At 42.1% G+C, this 12,249-nt stretch overlaps 1 long non-coding RNA gene across 1 annotated transcript in view; it reads left to right on the forward strand.

The window, feature by feature from the left end:
- LOC140640147 (uncharacterized) overlaps positions 1-11,914 on the forward strand; it is a 28,760-nt gene extending 16,846 nt beyond the window's left edge. Inside the window, exon 3 of the long non-coding RNA XR_012036816.1 lies at positions 11,615-11,914. This is a non-coding gene — a long non-coding RNA (uncharacterized lncRNA). The remainder of the gene's footprint in view (positions 1-11,614) is intronic.
- The last annotated feature ends 335 nt before the right edge of the window (positions 11,915-12,249 follow it).

The following is a 12,249-nucleotide window of genomic DNA, read 5'->3' on the forward strand; positions in this document are numbered from 1 at the left end:
AGGGACCACCCTCTCTTTGGAATTTCTCCTTACTTCGAAAGGCATTGTTCGTAGATTTTGATTTAGATACTTCTAGGTGAACTCAGGCCTCGACCAATTAAATAAAGGAGACACATTTCTGTCTCCATAAAATATCCGATATAAAAATATTTTTTCCCCAAGGCCTCAGAGGTCAAGAATTGAGTTAATCATGCTATTCTACTCAAGGCATCACCATGCCCACAGAATGTCCTCACCCCAAAGCTTATTACACTAATGTGTTTCTAAATGGCCTTTATGCATATTTCCTTATAAAATAATATATGGTATTATTTTGTGGGGAGTTATGTTTTTTAATTTATGAGTGGTTTGCTCTAAGGAGCATTTGGTTGCCTGCTTTTTTTTTTTTTTTCTTTTCTGGCTGTAAGAAAATTGTCATATCATGGAATGTGCCTGTAGTTCCCTGCTTCTAAGAGCTGGGAATATTCCATAGTATTTGCCCACCACAGTTAACTTACCCATTCCTTTGGTGATAGATCACTAACCTGCCACAAATAAAGCTGAAGCGAACACCCGGATGGCCTATACAAGAAATGCTCTGAGTGAGAATCCCAGGAGGGAGTTCTGGGCTCCAGGGGAACACATTTTCACTCTACTGAGCCCTTCCAGATTGGTCTCTGAGATGACTGGACTAAACAAAGCCACTTGATTTGGGGCTTAATATAGTGCTACTAATTTTATCAGCTATTAGAAGAATCCTACGTTGGTAGCTCCGGGTTTAATGCAGCCCGGCCACAAGCTGGCGGTGGGATCTTATAGAAGCCACATCACCATCTAGGTCTCAGGGTCCTCTTCTGCCACATGAGTATTCCAGACAAAATCAGCTCCCAGGCCAACGCCAGCCCTTGGAGGAATGCATCTGAGGGGGAGAGGATGGGAGGATAAATAGCTGTGGATCCTAACTCCCAGCTTTGGAAACCTTAGCAAGTTACTGAAGAAGACAGTTTCCTCACTTTTCATGTGGAAATGCCTGTGTAATTGGACTTCTGTGACAACTAAACGAAATGCTATACAGAAAGTACTTGGCACTTCCGGAAGATGTTCAAGCAAATCAGTTCTCTTCTCTCTTTTCTTTTTTTTTTTTTTTTTAAGATTTTATTTATTCATTCATGAGAGACACAGAGAGAGAGAGACAGGCAGAGACACAGGCAGAGGGAGAAGCAGGCTCCATGCAGGGAGCCCGGGTCTTTAGGATCACGCCCTGGGCCGAAGGCGGTGCTAAACCGCTGAGCCACCCGGGCTGCCTCTTCTCTCTTTTTCTTAACTCACATGGTTTTCCCTGTTGTTGTTTTCAGTCGAAGAATTCATCTTTATTCTTCTCTCTTCGAAGTCCAAATACACACAATAAAGTGCACTAATCTGTTTTAAAAAACAGCTTTATTGAAATTTAATTCCCATACCATAAACTGTACCCTTTTAAAAATTATTTATTTATTAATTTGAGAGAGAGAGAATATGACAAAGAGAGAGAGCGTGTGAGTGGGGGGCAGGGCAGAGGGAGAGAGAATCTCCAGCAGACTCCCCACTGAGCTGGGATCCTGATTTGAGGCTCCATCTCACAACCCTGAGATCACAACTGGAGGTGAAACCAAGAGTCAGACATTCAACCGACTGAGCCATCCTTCTAAAGTGTACAGTTCAATGGTTTCTACCATATTCACAGAAATGTGCAACCATTGTCACTGATTTAAGAACATTTTAATCCCCCCAGAAAGAAACCCTGCACTCATGAGTAATTCTTCCTCCTTGCATCCTCTCCCGGCCCCCGGCAACCATTAATTTACTTTCTGTCTACCATCCAGACATCTCATGTGAATGGAATCATTCAACACATGTTTCCAGGATCCATCCGTATTGTAGCAGATATTAATACTTCATTTGTTCTTATTGCTGAAGAGTATTTCACTATGCGGATACACCACATTTTGTTTATCCATTCATCAGTTGATGGACATGCACGTGGTTACCACTTTTTGGCAATTGTGAATAATGCTGCAATGAACATTCATGTCCAGGTATTTGTGTGGACAGATGTTTTCAATTCTTTTGAGTATATTCCTAGGAGTAGAATTGCTGGCCATATGGTGTTCTATGTTGAACTTTGTGAGGAACTGCCAAATAATCTTCTAAAAAAACTGCTTCACAATCCCACCAACCATGTACGAGTGCCCCAATTCCTGCTCATTCTTACTAACAAAACACTTGTTACTGTCTTTTTTGTTTTCCTCATGGTAGTGAATGAAGTGGTATCTCGTTGTTTCAAGTGCACTAACCTTAAATTATCAGCGTAATGGATTTTTGCTAATGCATACACCTATGAAATCCCCACCCAGATTGAGATACAGAACATCTCCCTCACCCCACCTCCCTGTTACTACCCCCTACCACAGTCATCATAGTTCTGCATCATCATAGATTTGTTTTCTTCTTCTTGAACTTTCTTTAAATGAAATACTCCTTGGGGCCTGGCTTCTTTCATTCAAAAAATGTTGCAGTGTCAGTCATTTCAGCTGTTTGTTCTTTTTTATTTCCGTGTTGGAGTCCACTGCATGGCTGCCTTGCAATCTATTCATCCATTCTCCTACTGGTGGACATTTGTGGTGGTTCCCATTTGGGGATACTATGAATAAAACTGCAAATACAGTCTTGTACACATTTCTTATGAACTCCTTTCTCTTAGGTATATACCTAGGAGTGGAATGCTGGATCGTGGGCATTCTAGCTTTACTAGATGTTGCCTAGCAGTTTCCCAAAGGGGTTGTACCAATTTACATTCCCACCAGCAGTGCATGAGAGTTTGCAAGTAGCTCTACATCCTCCCCAGCACTTGAATATCTCATTCGTTTTCAGTTTTAGCCATTCTGATAGATGCGTATCTCAAGGTCTCTTTGATTCATAGTCCTCTGGTGACTAGTTATGTTGAATACCTTTGTTCGTTGCCTTTCGTCTGAAATTTAGCTAAAGGGATTTGACAGCTAATACTTACCTCTCCTTGCTTATCACTAGAAGAGCTGAGGGTTGGTTCCCCCAGTGGATTCTATCAAGGGTGAGGTCTTTATATCTCAGATCCTTGATACACTACTAATTGAAGTGAACACTGATATAAAATCAGTTTGTATGAGTTTATTCATTTTTGAATTATCAGGTTTTACTTTCAACTCCTAGAACTCTCTTTGCAACATATCCTTAACCCAAGAGAGAGAGAAAGGATATTCGTAAAGTAACTGTAAAGAAAAAGAAAATCAACCAATCTTTGCTTCAAGGCAAAGATTTAACTATGTTGAAGCAAAAGAACATTCCACTTAAGAGTTAAAGTCAAAGTTTTAATCTAGCATTTGATAGGTGCTTAGTGCTAGTGTTTCTCTTTGGGTTTTTTTTTAAATAGAAGGTTTTTATTCTTTATAATAGCTCAATGGAAGGAGCACTTGAAAGAGAGTTTTTAAGGAAAGTTCAGTCTGTCCTCAAGTTAGGTAAGAGTTTCCAAAGATTCCTGAGGAAATCTGTATTATGCAGGGTCCATGAGAAGGATATGGAATTGTGGGGGGTGGGAAGAATGATAGAGGAACTGTCGAGGTAGTAGACATAATGAACAGTCAGGCTCCAGACTGCTTTTGTTGTGTCCACCACCCAAGACTGGGATAAGATATCCTTTGGGTGGAGGAATTTCAGAAACTAGGTAGGAAGGAATCCCTGGGTTGCTCAGTGGTTTAGCGCCTGCCTTCAGCCCAGGGCGAGGTCCTGAATTCCCAGGATCGAGTCCCACATCGAGGTCCCTGCATGGAGCCTGCTTCTCCCTCTGCCTGTGTCTCTGCCCCTCTCCCTCTCTCTGTGTCTCACATGAATAAATAAATTTAAAAATCTTTAAAAAGAAAGAAAGAAAGAAAGAAAGAAAGAGAGAGAGAGAAAGAAAGAAAGAAAGAAAGAAAGAAAGAAAGAAAGAAAGAAAGAAAGAAAGAAAGAAAGAAAGAAAGAAAGAAAGAAAGAAAGAAAGGAAGGAAGGAAGGAAGGAAGGAAGGAAGGAAGGAAGGAAGGAAGGAAGGAGGGAAGGAAGAAAGAAACTGGGTAGGAGACAAGATACGGAGTTCTCAACTTCTCCAAAGTAGGACTCATGTAACCAGCACTTTCCCACTCCACAGTAAACTCCCATCTCCTCTGTCCAACAAATAGCACTGATGTGCTTATGTCTTGCTAAGCCATAATGCAAAGGAGTAAGCCCCATGTTAGAGCAACGAGAGCTGAAATCATCCTACAACCGTTATCAAATACTAAAACAAATTTGAATGTGGAAAATTTTCTTCTTAATAGGGAAATGGAAAATTACAGATATAGAATCATATAATCTTAGAGCTGGAAGGAACATTGGAGGTCATCAGCTGAACCTCATGTACTTCTGGAATCCACATTACAACATCCCTGTTTTCCTCTGCTTGCAGTGTCCTGAGACTGGGCCCTTTCTCTGCACCTTCAAGGAAGCTTTCCATTCATTGCTGGGTGGTTGTTAGACAATTGTTCTTATATCGAACCAAAATACTCCTTCCAGAAACTTCAACCCTTCCACCCTTAAATAAGTCTATTTCCTCTTCACCATGGCAGCCCTTTGGGTATTTTAAAGCTATAAGCTTGATCCCCTTTGAGAGTCCCCCTCCCTCAAGCATCCTCAGTTCCTCCAAATAATACATTCTAAAAAGTAGCCACAGACAGGCATCAAATTCACTGGAGTGGGGTCTTCCTAATGCTTTTGGTCTCTCTCCTCTTGAAGACCAGATCCATGTCAGGAATTGGGGCAAGGAACTCACTCTCAAGGATACACGCAAAGATACAGGGAGGATCCTGAGGGCTGTAAAACCTACACTATGGCATATTAGGATTTCGGGGTTTGGGTTTTTTTTTTTTTTTTTTTTTTTTAGTTTTTAGCAAGTAGAGGTATTTTTAGGAAATAAGCATGACACTGGTGACCCCATTCTGGAACAAGCCCAAGCAGTTTTCCCAAGAGAGGGGTGGGTTTGTGTTAGTCTATTCTCATACGCAAACTCACTATCCTCCAGATATCAATGAGGATACCAGAGTAGCTCTTTCAGGAAACTACTTGAGCTGGAATTTCCTTAGTCCTTTGTTTCATCCACCTGAGCAAAGTGACCCAGACCAGTGCAGGTGAGGAAGAGGAAGTGAATACTTTGGAGCGAGAAGTGGGCACAAACAATCCATGTTCACCTGGCTGCTTCACCATCCCATCTCCCACAGCTGGGATCCCAGTGGGTGGTATGTTTGTGAGCATGTGCACAAGTGTGTTATGTTATAGACATCTACACACTCACAAGGACACACACACACACACACACACACACGTCCTTAAGGCCTTTCCTATCAGCACGCACCTCCCTTGATGTAACTGCCCATCAGGGACAAGAAATAAAAACCAGGTCATAACAAGAAGAATCCTGGCCTCCTCTTGGAGGCTAAAGGATTTTATGGCACAGGCAGTTTTGCCAGCCAGCAAAACAAGACAAAGGTCTTATTTGGTTTATCAAGCCTAGGTTACACCCATTGTTCAGTAGGCCAATCAGTGTTAATCAGTACCCAGACCTTTGAATAGAATCTTTACCAAATAAATCTGTGTAGATATTCTTGCTACATGACGATAAAAATGCTATTCTGGAGAGGAAGCAAAATCACTAAGATTTTAAGCAATAATCTCTCCTCGCCTATATAAAATGGGAAGTAATGCCTGCCACAGAGATATAAAGGCAGGGAAACCCATAACTTACTGATAGACTCTATTACCAAAACAGTGCCAAATGGACTTTCTGGAAAGAAAGCATTGTGATTGAAAGTCCTAGGAGAACCCTATCTCCTGAGCTCCTTTTTACATGCCCATACACACACACAAGGGGAAAACTGAGTGGTTTTGAAACCAAAGTATCCCATACAAAAACAATCATATGTCAAAATTTGAGAATGCAAAAAGAATTCTAATTACGACACCAAGAGGAACAGTTATGAAATACCAATAATGGTTGATAAATGCTCAGCCTATTCGGTGAAACACATAAACAAACCTTTGGCCAGAAGCATGGACATTCGCAGGTCACCATCAGGGTGATAAAGGCTCCGAACACACCTCCGACACGGGGAAGGTTATTAGAGAACCAGGTGTCTCCCCTTTGATAAGTGCTGCTCTCTGAGAAGTGCAGCTTGATAGGGAGCTGGAAATAATCAACCAGTGTTTTGCAAAGGGCTCTCCTAGGTCCTCTTGGGTTCTCATGCAGCCCATTCTGGGGCCTCCCATCTTCCCTCCTGGTTGTCAAAACAAGTCTGTGGGAGAGGCATTCTCAGGAATGTATGATGCTTTGTTTAATATGGAAAATGATCCTCCCGAGGCCTGGGACGAAATGAAGAAGCAGATTTCCTCTGCAACCTTCACAATACAAACTCCAAGGGAAGGAGCAGTTTAAAAGGGTGCATCAGATAGATGTCAGATTTGAAGCTCCTTCAGAAAGTGAGTGTTTCTGAGTTGAACTGCAGGCATCCAAAGGGTTAAGTCGACTCTGCGGACTGTGACTCCTCCTGAGCTGTCCTCTCTCATTCTCTTCTTTTAAGGATCTTATTAAGATGGGAACTGTTTACTCACAGCTTAGAGAAGGAGGATGGGAGGAAAGTACTCTCCTTTTCTAATGCAGAGAGTTACTACCCTCTGTAGGGGTGATGGAATTTTTAAAAGGATTAGCATACAAGGAAACACATTGCACCTAACTAGGCTCTTCATTCTGAATCTCAGTCTCCTGACCTACTGCTGTAGGATCTTACTCTGAATCTCCATTTCCTCCCCCCATAAAATGCGGCTAGAACTGACCTCAGAATTGTTGCAAGGATTAAATTAGTGAAACAGATTAAAATGTCATCTCAGCACCTGATATGCGGCATCCAGGAAACAGTGGCTGTTATTATAATTGACTTTCCATTGCTGGCTTATTCACAAGCCCTATAAATTTTGTGCAGAAGAATCAATAGTGAAAAATCAATTATTGTGCAGGTAGGCAGTGTAAGCTTTCAGAGTATAGAGACATAATTTAATAATGAAGTGTTGAAATCCATGTGATTATTACTCCTGAGACTCTGAACAGACACACTCCTACAAGATTCAACTAGTACATTCTACTACAATGCAGTGGAAGGGCTTGGGTTTTCAGCCAGGCAGACATGAGTTCCAGTTCCAGCAGCACTACCATTTCGTCATGGAATCATGGAACAGTTACTCAGAAAATAATATGTGAGGTTTACAAAGCATTTACATGTTTTGATAATTTTATAATGTCATGTTTTCTTTTTATAGTCAATGGTATTTTAATAGCAAGACTTTGCATTTTTTAAAAAATTGAATATTTAAGAACACTTTCAAATTTTTGGTTTTATTTTTATTTTTTAAAAGACTTAGGCGCACCTCGGTGGTTCAGTTGGTTAAGCATCTGCCTTTGGCTTAAGTTACGATCCCAGAGTCCTGGGATCAAGCCCCACCTGCTTCTCCTTCTCCCACTACGCCCCGCCTCGTGCTTTCTCTCCCTATTTCTTTCTATTTTTCTCTCAAATAAATAAAATCTTTTAAAAATAAAAATAAATAACAAAAGATGTGTGTGTGTGGTTTTTTTTTTTAAATAAGCTGTATCCCCAACACGGGGCTTGAACTCACAACCCTGAGATCACAACGACTGAGCCAGCCAGGCACCCCCGGTTTATTTTTATTTTATTTTTTTTAAGATTTATTTATTTATTCATGAGAAACACACAGAGAGAGAGAGAGAGAGGAGAGAGAGAGAGAGAGAGAGAGGCAGAGACACAGGCAGACGGAGAAGCAGGCTCCATGCAAGGAGCCTGATGTGGGACTCGATCCGGGTCTCCAGGATCACACCCTGGGCTACAGGCGGCGCTAAACCGCTGCGCCACCCGGGCTGCCCCCAGGTTTATTTTTAAATTAGAGAAATCTAGGGACACTGACTCGGGGCTTGATCCCACCATCCTGTGATCATGACCTCATCTGAAACCAAGAGTCGGTGCTCAACTGACTGAGTCACCCAGGCACCCCAAAAATAAAATCTTTTTTAAAAACTCCAAGAACTATATTGCATGGTTTGGAAAACAGAAGAGAGAGAAGAATCATAATTTAAGCCTCCAAACACATCTCTACTGTGTAGTATCTTGTGTTGAAAGCACTGTCAGGAGCACATTATCTTTCTTACCTGTATTACCTCCTCTACTCTCTCAGTTGTTTTATTCGATTGTTATCAGACTCACACACACACACACACACACACACACACACACACACACATCCCACACACACATATAACACAAACAACACACAACAGGAAAAGGCAAAATACACAGACTTCAAGGATTCTATCGAGTGGACCTGCGCTGCCTTACAGCCCTTATCAATCTTCTATCTGCCCAGGAAACATTGGTTCTTGGCTAATGTGGGCATTATCAGGAAGGAAACCTCAGAGAATCTTGAATCTCATCCTGCTGACATTTAATCCCCTTGGGTCTTTGCCTCTAGATTCACGGTACTATCAAATGTTATTCATCCTAAAGTCTCTATCAAATACCTGAGGAATGATGACCCCACCACCACCACCAAAAAAAAGAAAGAATGGGAGAAATACAGAAGCTGGTCATGGGAACATCTGATGTACTTAGCACTTTCCTATTTGGAAAGGCAAATGTGAACATGGACCTCCATAGAATTAAAGAGAAAATAAACTCCACAGAAACACATCATTTTCTGAAATCTCTGGCAAAGGGACAGACAGTGAAGAAAGGTGAAGACAACTCATGACACTCCTTCACACAGAAGATAACAAACCTGGAAACTCTTTGCCCTGAGACAAGCTGATACGGGCAATAAAAATCCAAATAAATAAACCCAAAGAGGTTCAGGCGTGGAAGGCAGGGGGGAAGTGTCATCAGATAAGATACATGACACATAGGTTAAATTTTAATTTCAGACAAACAACAAATAATTATTCAGTGTAAGCATATCCCATGCATTCTTTGGGACATACTTAAACTAAAAAATGTATTTGTCGTTAATCTGAAATTACAACTTGGTGTACTGTATTTTGATTTGCTAAATCTAGCAGTCCTACTTAAGAAGGGGAAACTAAGGGGTGCCTGGGTGGCTCAGGTGGTTGGGCATGATCTCTGGGTCCTGGGATCTGGGATGGAGCCCCAGGTCGTCTGGCTCCCTGCTCATCAGGGAGCCTGCTTCTCCCTCTCCCCACTGCTCCTGTTCTCTCTATCTCTCCCAAATAAATAATCTTTTAAAAAAGAAGAAGAAGAAGGGGAAGCTAGGCAGAAGAAAAAAGAGGCAGAGATCCCAAACAATAAAATTAAGTGAGAGCAAAATGTGAAAGATTACAAAAAAAAGTTTGGGTCTCATTTATGAATAACAGTGCCATTAACATTTACAAAAAGAATGTGAAGGGTTTCCTAATCGAGTCTCTAAAATTTAGACTATTTCCTGTCACAGAGGGCAACTGTGTCTATCAGTGTCTCCCGGGTGCCTTTCAGCAGCAAACCCCTTGCAGATGGAGGTGGAGGTTAGCATTAGGCATTCATGTTTCCTCCCCATCCAGTCTCTACCTTCTCAGAGGTCAACCCCTGTTTCCAAGAGAGCCTGTTCGACCTGGTGCTGCCCTCAATTCACAGGATCCTACTAAGCACTGGGTGGTACGTAAACATGAGCAGGACCAGGTCCCAGGGAAAACACTCAATATATGTAAGTGTTGAATGAATACCTCAATCAACACTTTCTCTTCAAAGGCCTGCCTGCCTCCCAACCCCCCATTCCTTGATCACCTCTGTTTTCCTTGTAGAAACTCCTTAGCTTCCCTCCACCTTGTGCTCTAATAAAACCTGCACAGTGACCCAGATGAATGAATAAATGTCAGGCCACATGGACAGGATGAAATTTTGTTCATGGGCCCACCTGAAACTGCATGCTCTTCGCAGGCAACTACCACATCCCGTTTATCTTTAAGTGGCTCTGATCTCCCTTGACATATTATGGTGACTTGTGTCACTTGGGGAGCGAGGTTTTCCCCGTGGTAGTGGTAGTTGCATGTGAGAAATCTGCTTGAAAAAGTAATCCTGCGCAGATGGGTGAGTAGGGCCCATAAAGCCTGACTCGGGCCGACGTTAAGTGTAGGCATCTGATAAGTATTTGGGTCTGTTCAGGAAGTAGCTGGCCCGTGAAATCAGATAGGGGGAGGAAGTTTGTCCCTGGGAGGGCCCCCTCACAACGGAGTCCACGGACCCAGTGACACAGGAATGCTTGCTAGGCTGGGGGTGCTGTGTGAACGTGGGCCCCAGGGAGCCTTGGCCAGGACTCATTTCCCTCTGCCTCCACTCCAGTGTCACCGTGAGTGCAGCCAAAGCTTGCTGAATGACTGTGTCCATCTTAAAGAGTGAGGTGTCCCGGGATTGTCTGTGATTCAGTAATGCCTGCTGTTTGCCTTCTCCCATTGTAAATGTATCAGCTTGTTGAATGAGACACGGTTCAGCTCATTGATGTCGGAAGATTTCCACTGACAGCCACAACTACAGACACAGGACGGTGAGGTTACAAAATCCTTTTACTCAGAGACTTTTTAAAAATCTCATTCGTTCTCTGTTCCCCTCGATGCCTGGTTTGTGACAGGTTCTCAGCAGATATTAGCTGAATGACTACATGAATAAATGTAGTAATAAATGAATAATATGAAATATTAAATGAATAAATGAATTCATGAATAAATGAATGAGTGAATGGCGGACGTTAAAATCTTCTTAGAGTTATGAAGAATGGAACTCGAGACCAGGCCACATGCCACAGTGGGAAAAGCCCCAGAGCAGTCACAGCTTTACCACATACTGGTCTTGTGATTAGGTCAAGTCACTTAAACTCCATGACCTTCAGCTTCTGAGGCTATAAACAGAAATAATCTCCTGCCTTAATAAGTGGTTTTGAGAATCAAGTGAGATTTCATATCTGAAAGTGGCTGTTATATGGATCTAAGATCATCAGATAGGATTCAAAACCCAATTCTCTCTACCTTCAGCTATGGGATCTTGCTCAAGTGAATTAACCTGCTCAGGCCTCAGTTTTCTCGTCGACAAAATGGGAATAATAATCACACCACCAACTTCACTGAATTGTCATTAAACTTAAATGAGACTGTATGCACATGAATGGCTACACATACATGGCAAGCCCGTGCTAGTTTCTCTTCTCTGGGCTTCCATTCTTTGCATTTTTTCTAAATGGGTTATTATTGTGCATTGCCGGCACTTATTCTCTGCCAATCTGCCAGCTGGTAAGTAAATTAATTAGGTGATAAGTGATTCCTTTTTTTTATTATTATTATTATTATTATTTTGATGATGATTATTAAAGCAGGCGGCTGTCTGATTGGCCACAGGTCATGCATGCAAAGCAGCCGCAGTGGTATCTCAGGATTGTTTCCTTATCGAGAACCTGCCACCCAGGTGTTTCCTCATCTTACGACCCACCCTCTAGGTTTCCTCAAATTGTGTCTTTCAGATGAGACCCACCCACTGGAGTTGAGCTTTGAAGGAATTGACCCTGGTGTGCGTGAGGAAGTACTTCAATGATGATGGCCCTGGCCACTCTTTCGGGAAAACTCTGTCACCTCTCCCTTGACCCCTCCTCACCCGCAAATCCTCAGGCAAAAGCAGAAGAATTAAGCAAGCCTTCCACTAGAAGCAACCATTAACCTAGTTTTCATTGTCTCCAAACCTGCCTGACTATAGCAGATAGGAATCTGGGTGGTTTTTTGTTTTTCTTTTTTTTTTTTAAATAAATCACTTTAAGACTCCTGAACAGTGTGCGGATTTACACTAGTCATCTCTCTTCTTAAGCCACCATATCAGTTTATTGACTCTTGTTCTATTTGGTTGGTAGATGCCGCCCTTTTAAAGGCATCGTAAATGTACTGTTGCTGTCAATGCCGGGTTTCAAGCTCTCACAATCTAAAACCCCAGAAAAGGTTACACCAAGAGTCCCGTACACCTCCGTGCTAGTGACAACACGCTGGGACCTCTAATCCCAAAACCCTGGGTCAAGGTCTTCTGTCCCTTATCACTTGTTTTCACTGAGGCTAAACGCATCTGTTTGGTATGTGAATAGATTTTTTAACTCCTTTCACAGAGACTAGT

Source organism: Canis lupus, chromosome 9 (genome assembly GCF_048164855.1).
Source record: "Canis lupus baileyi chromosome 9, mCanLup2.hap1, whole genome shotgun sequence".
In the NCBI taxonomy this organism is placed as follows: Eukaryota; Metazoa; Chordata; class Mammalia; order Carnivora; family Canidae; genus Canis; species Canis lupus.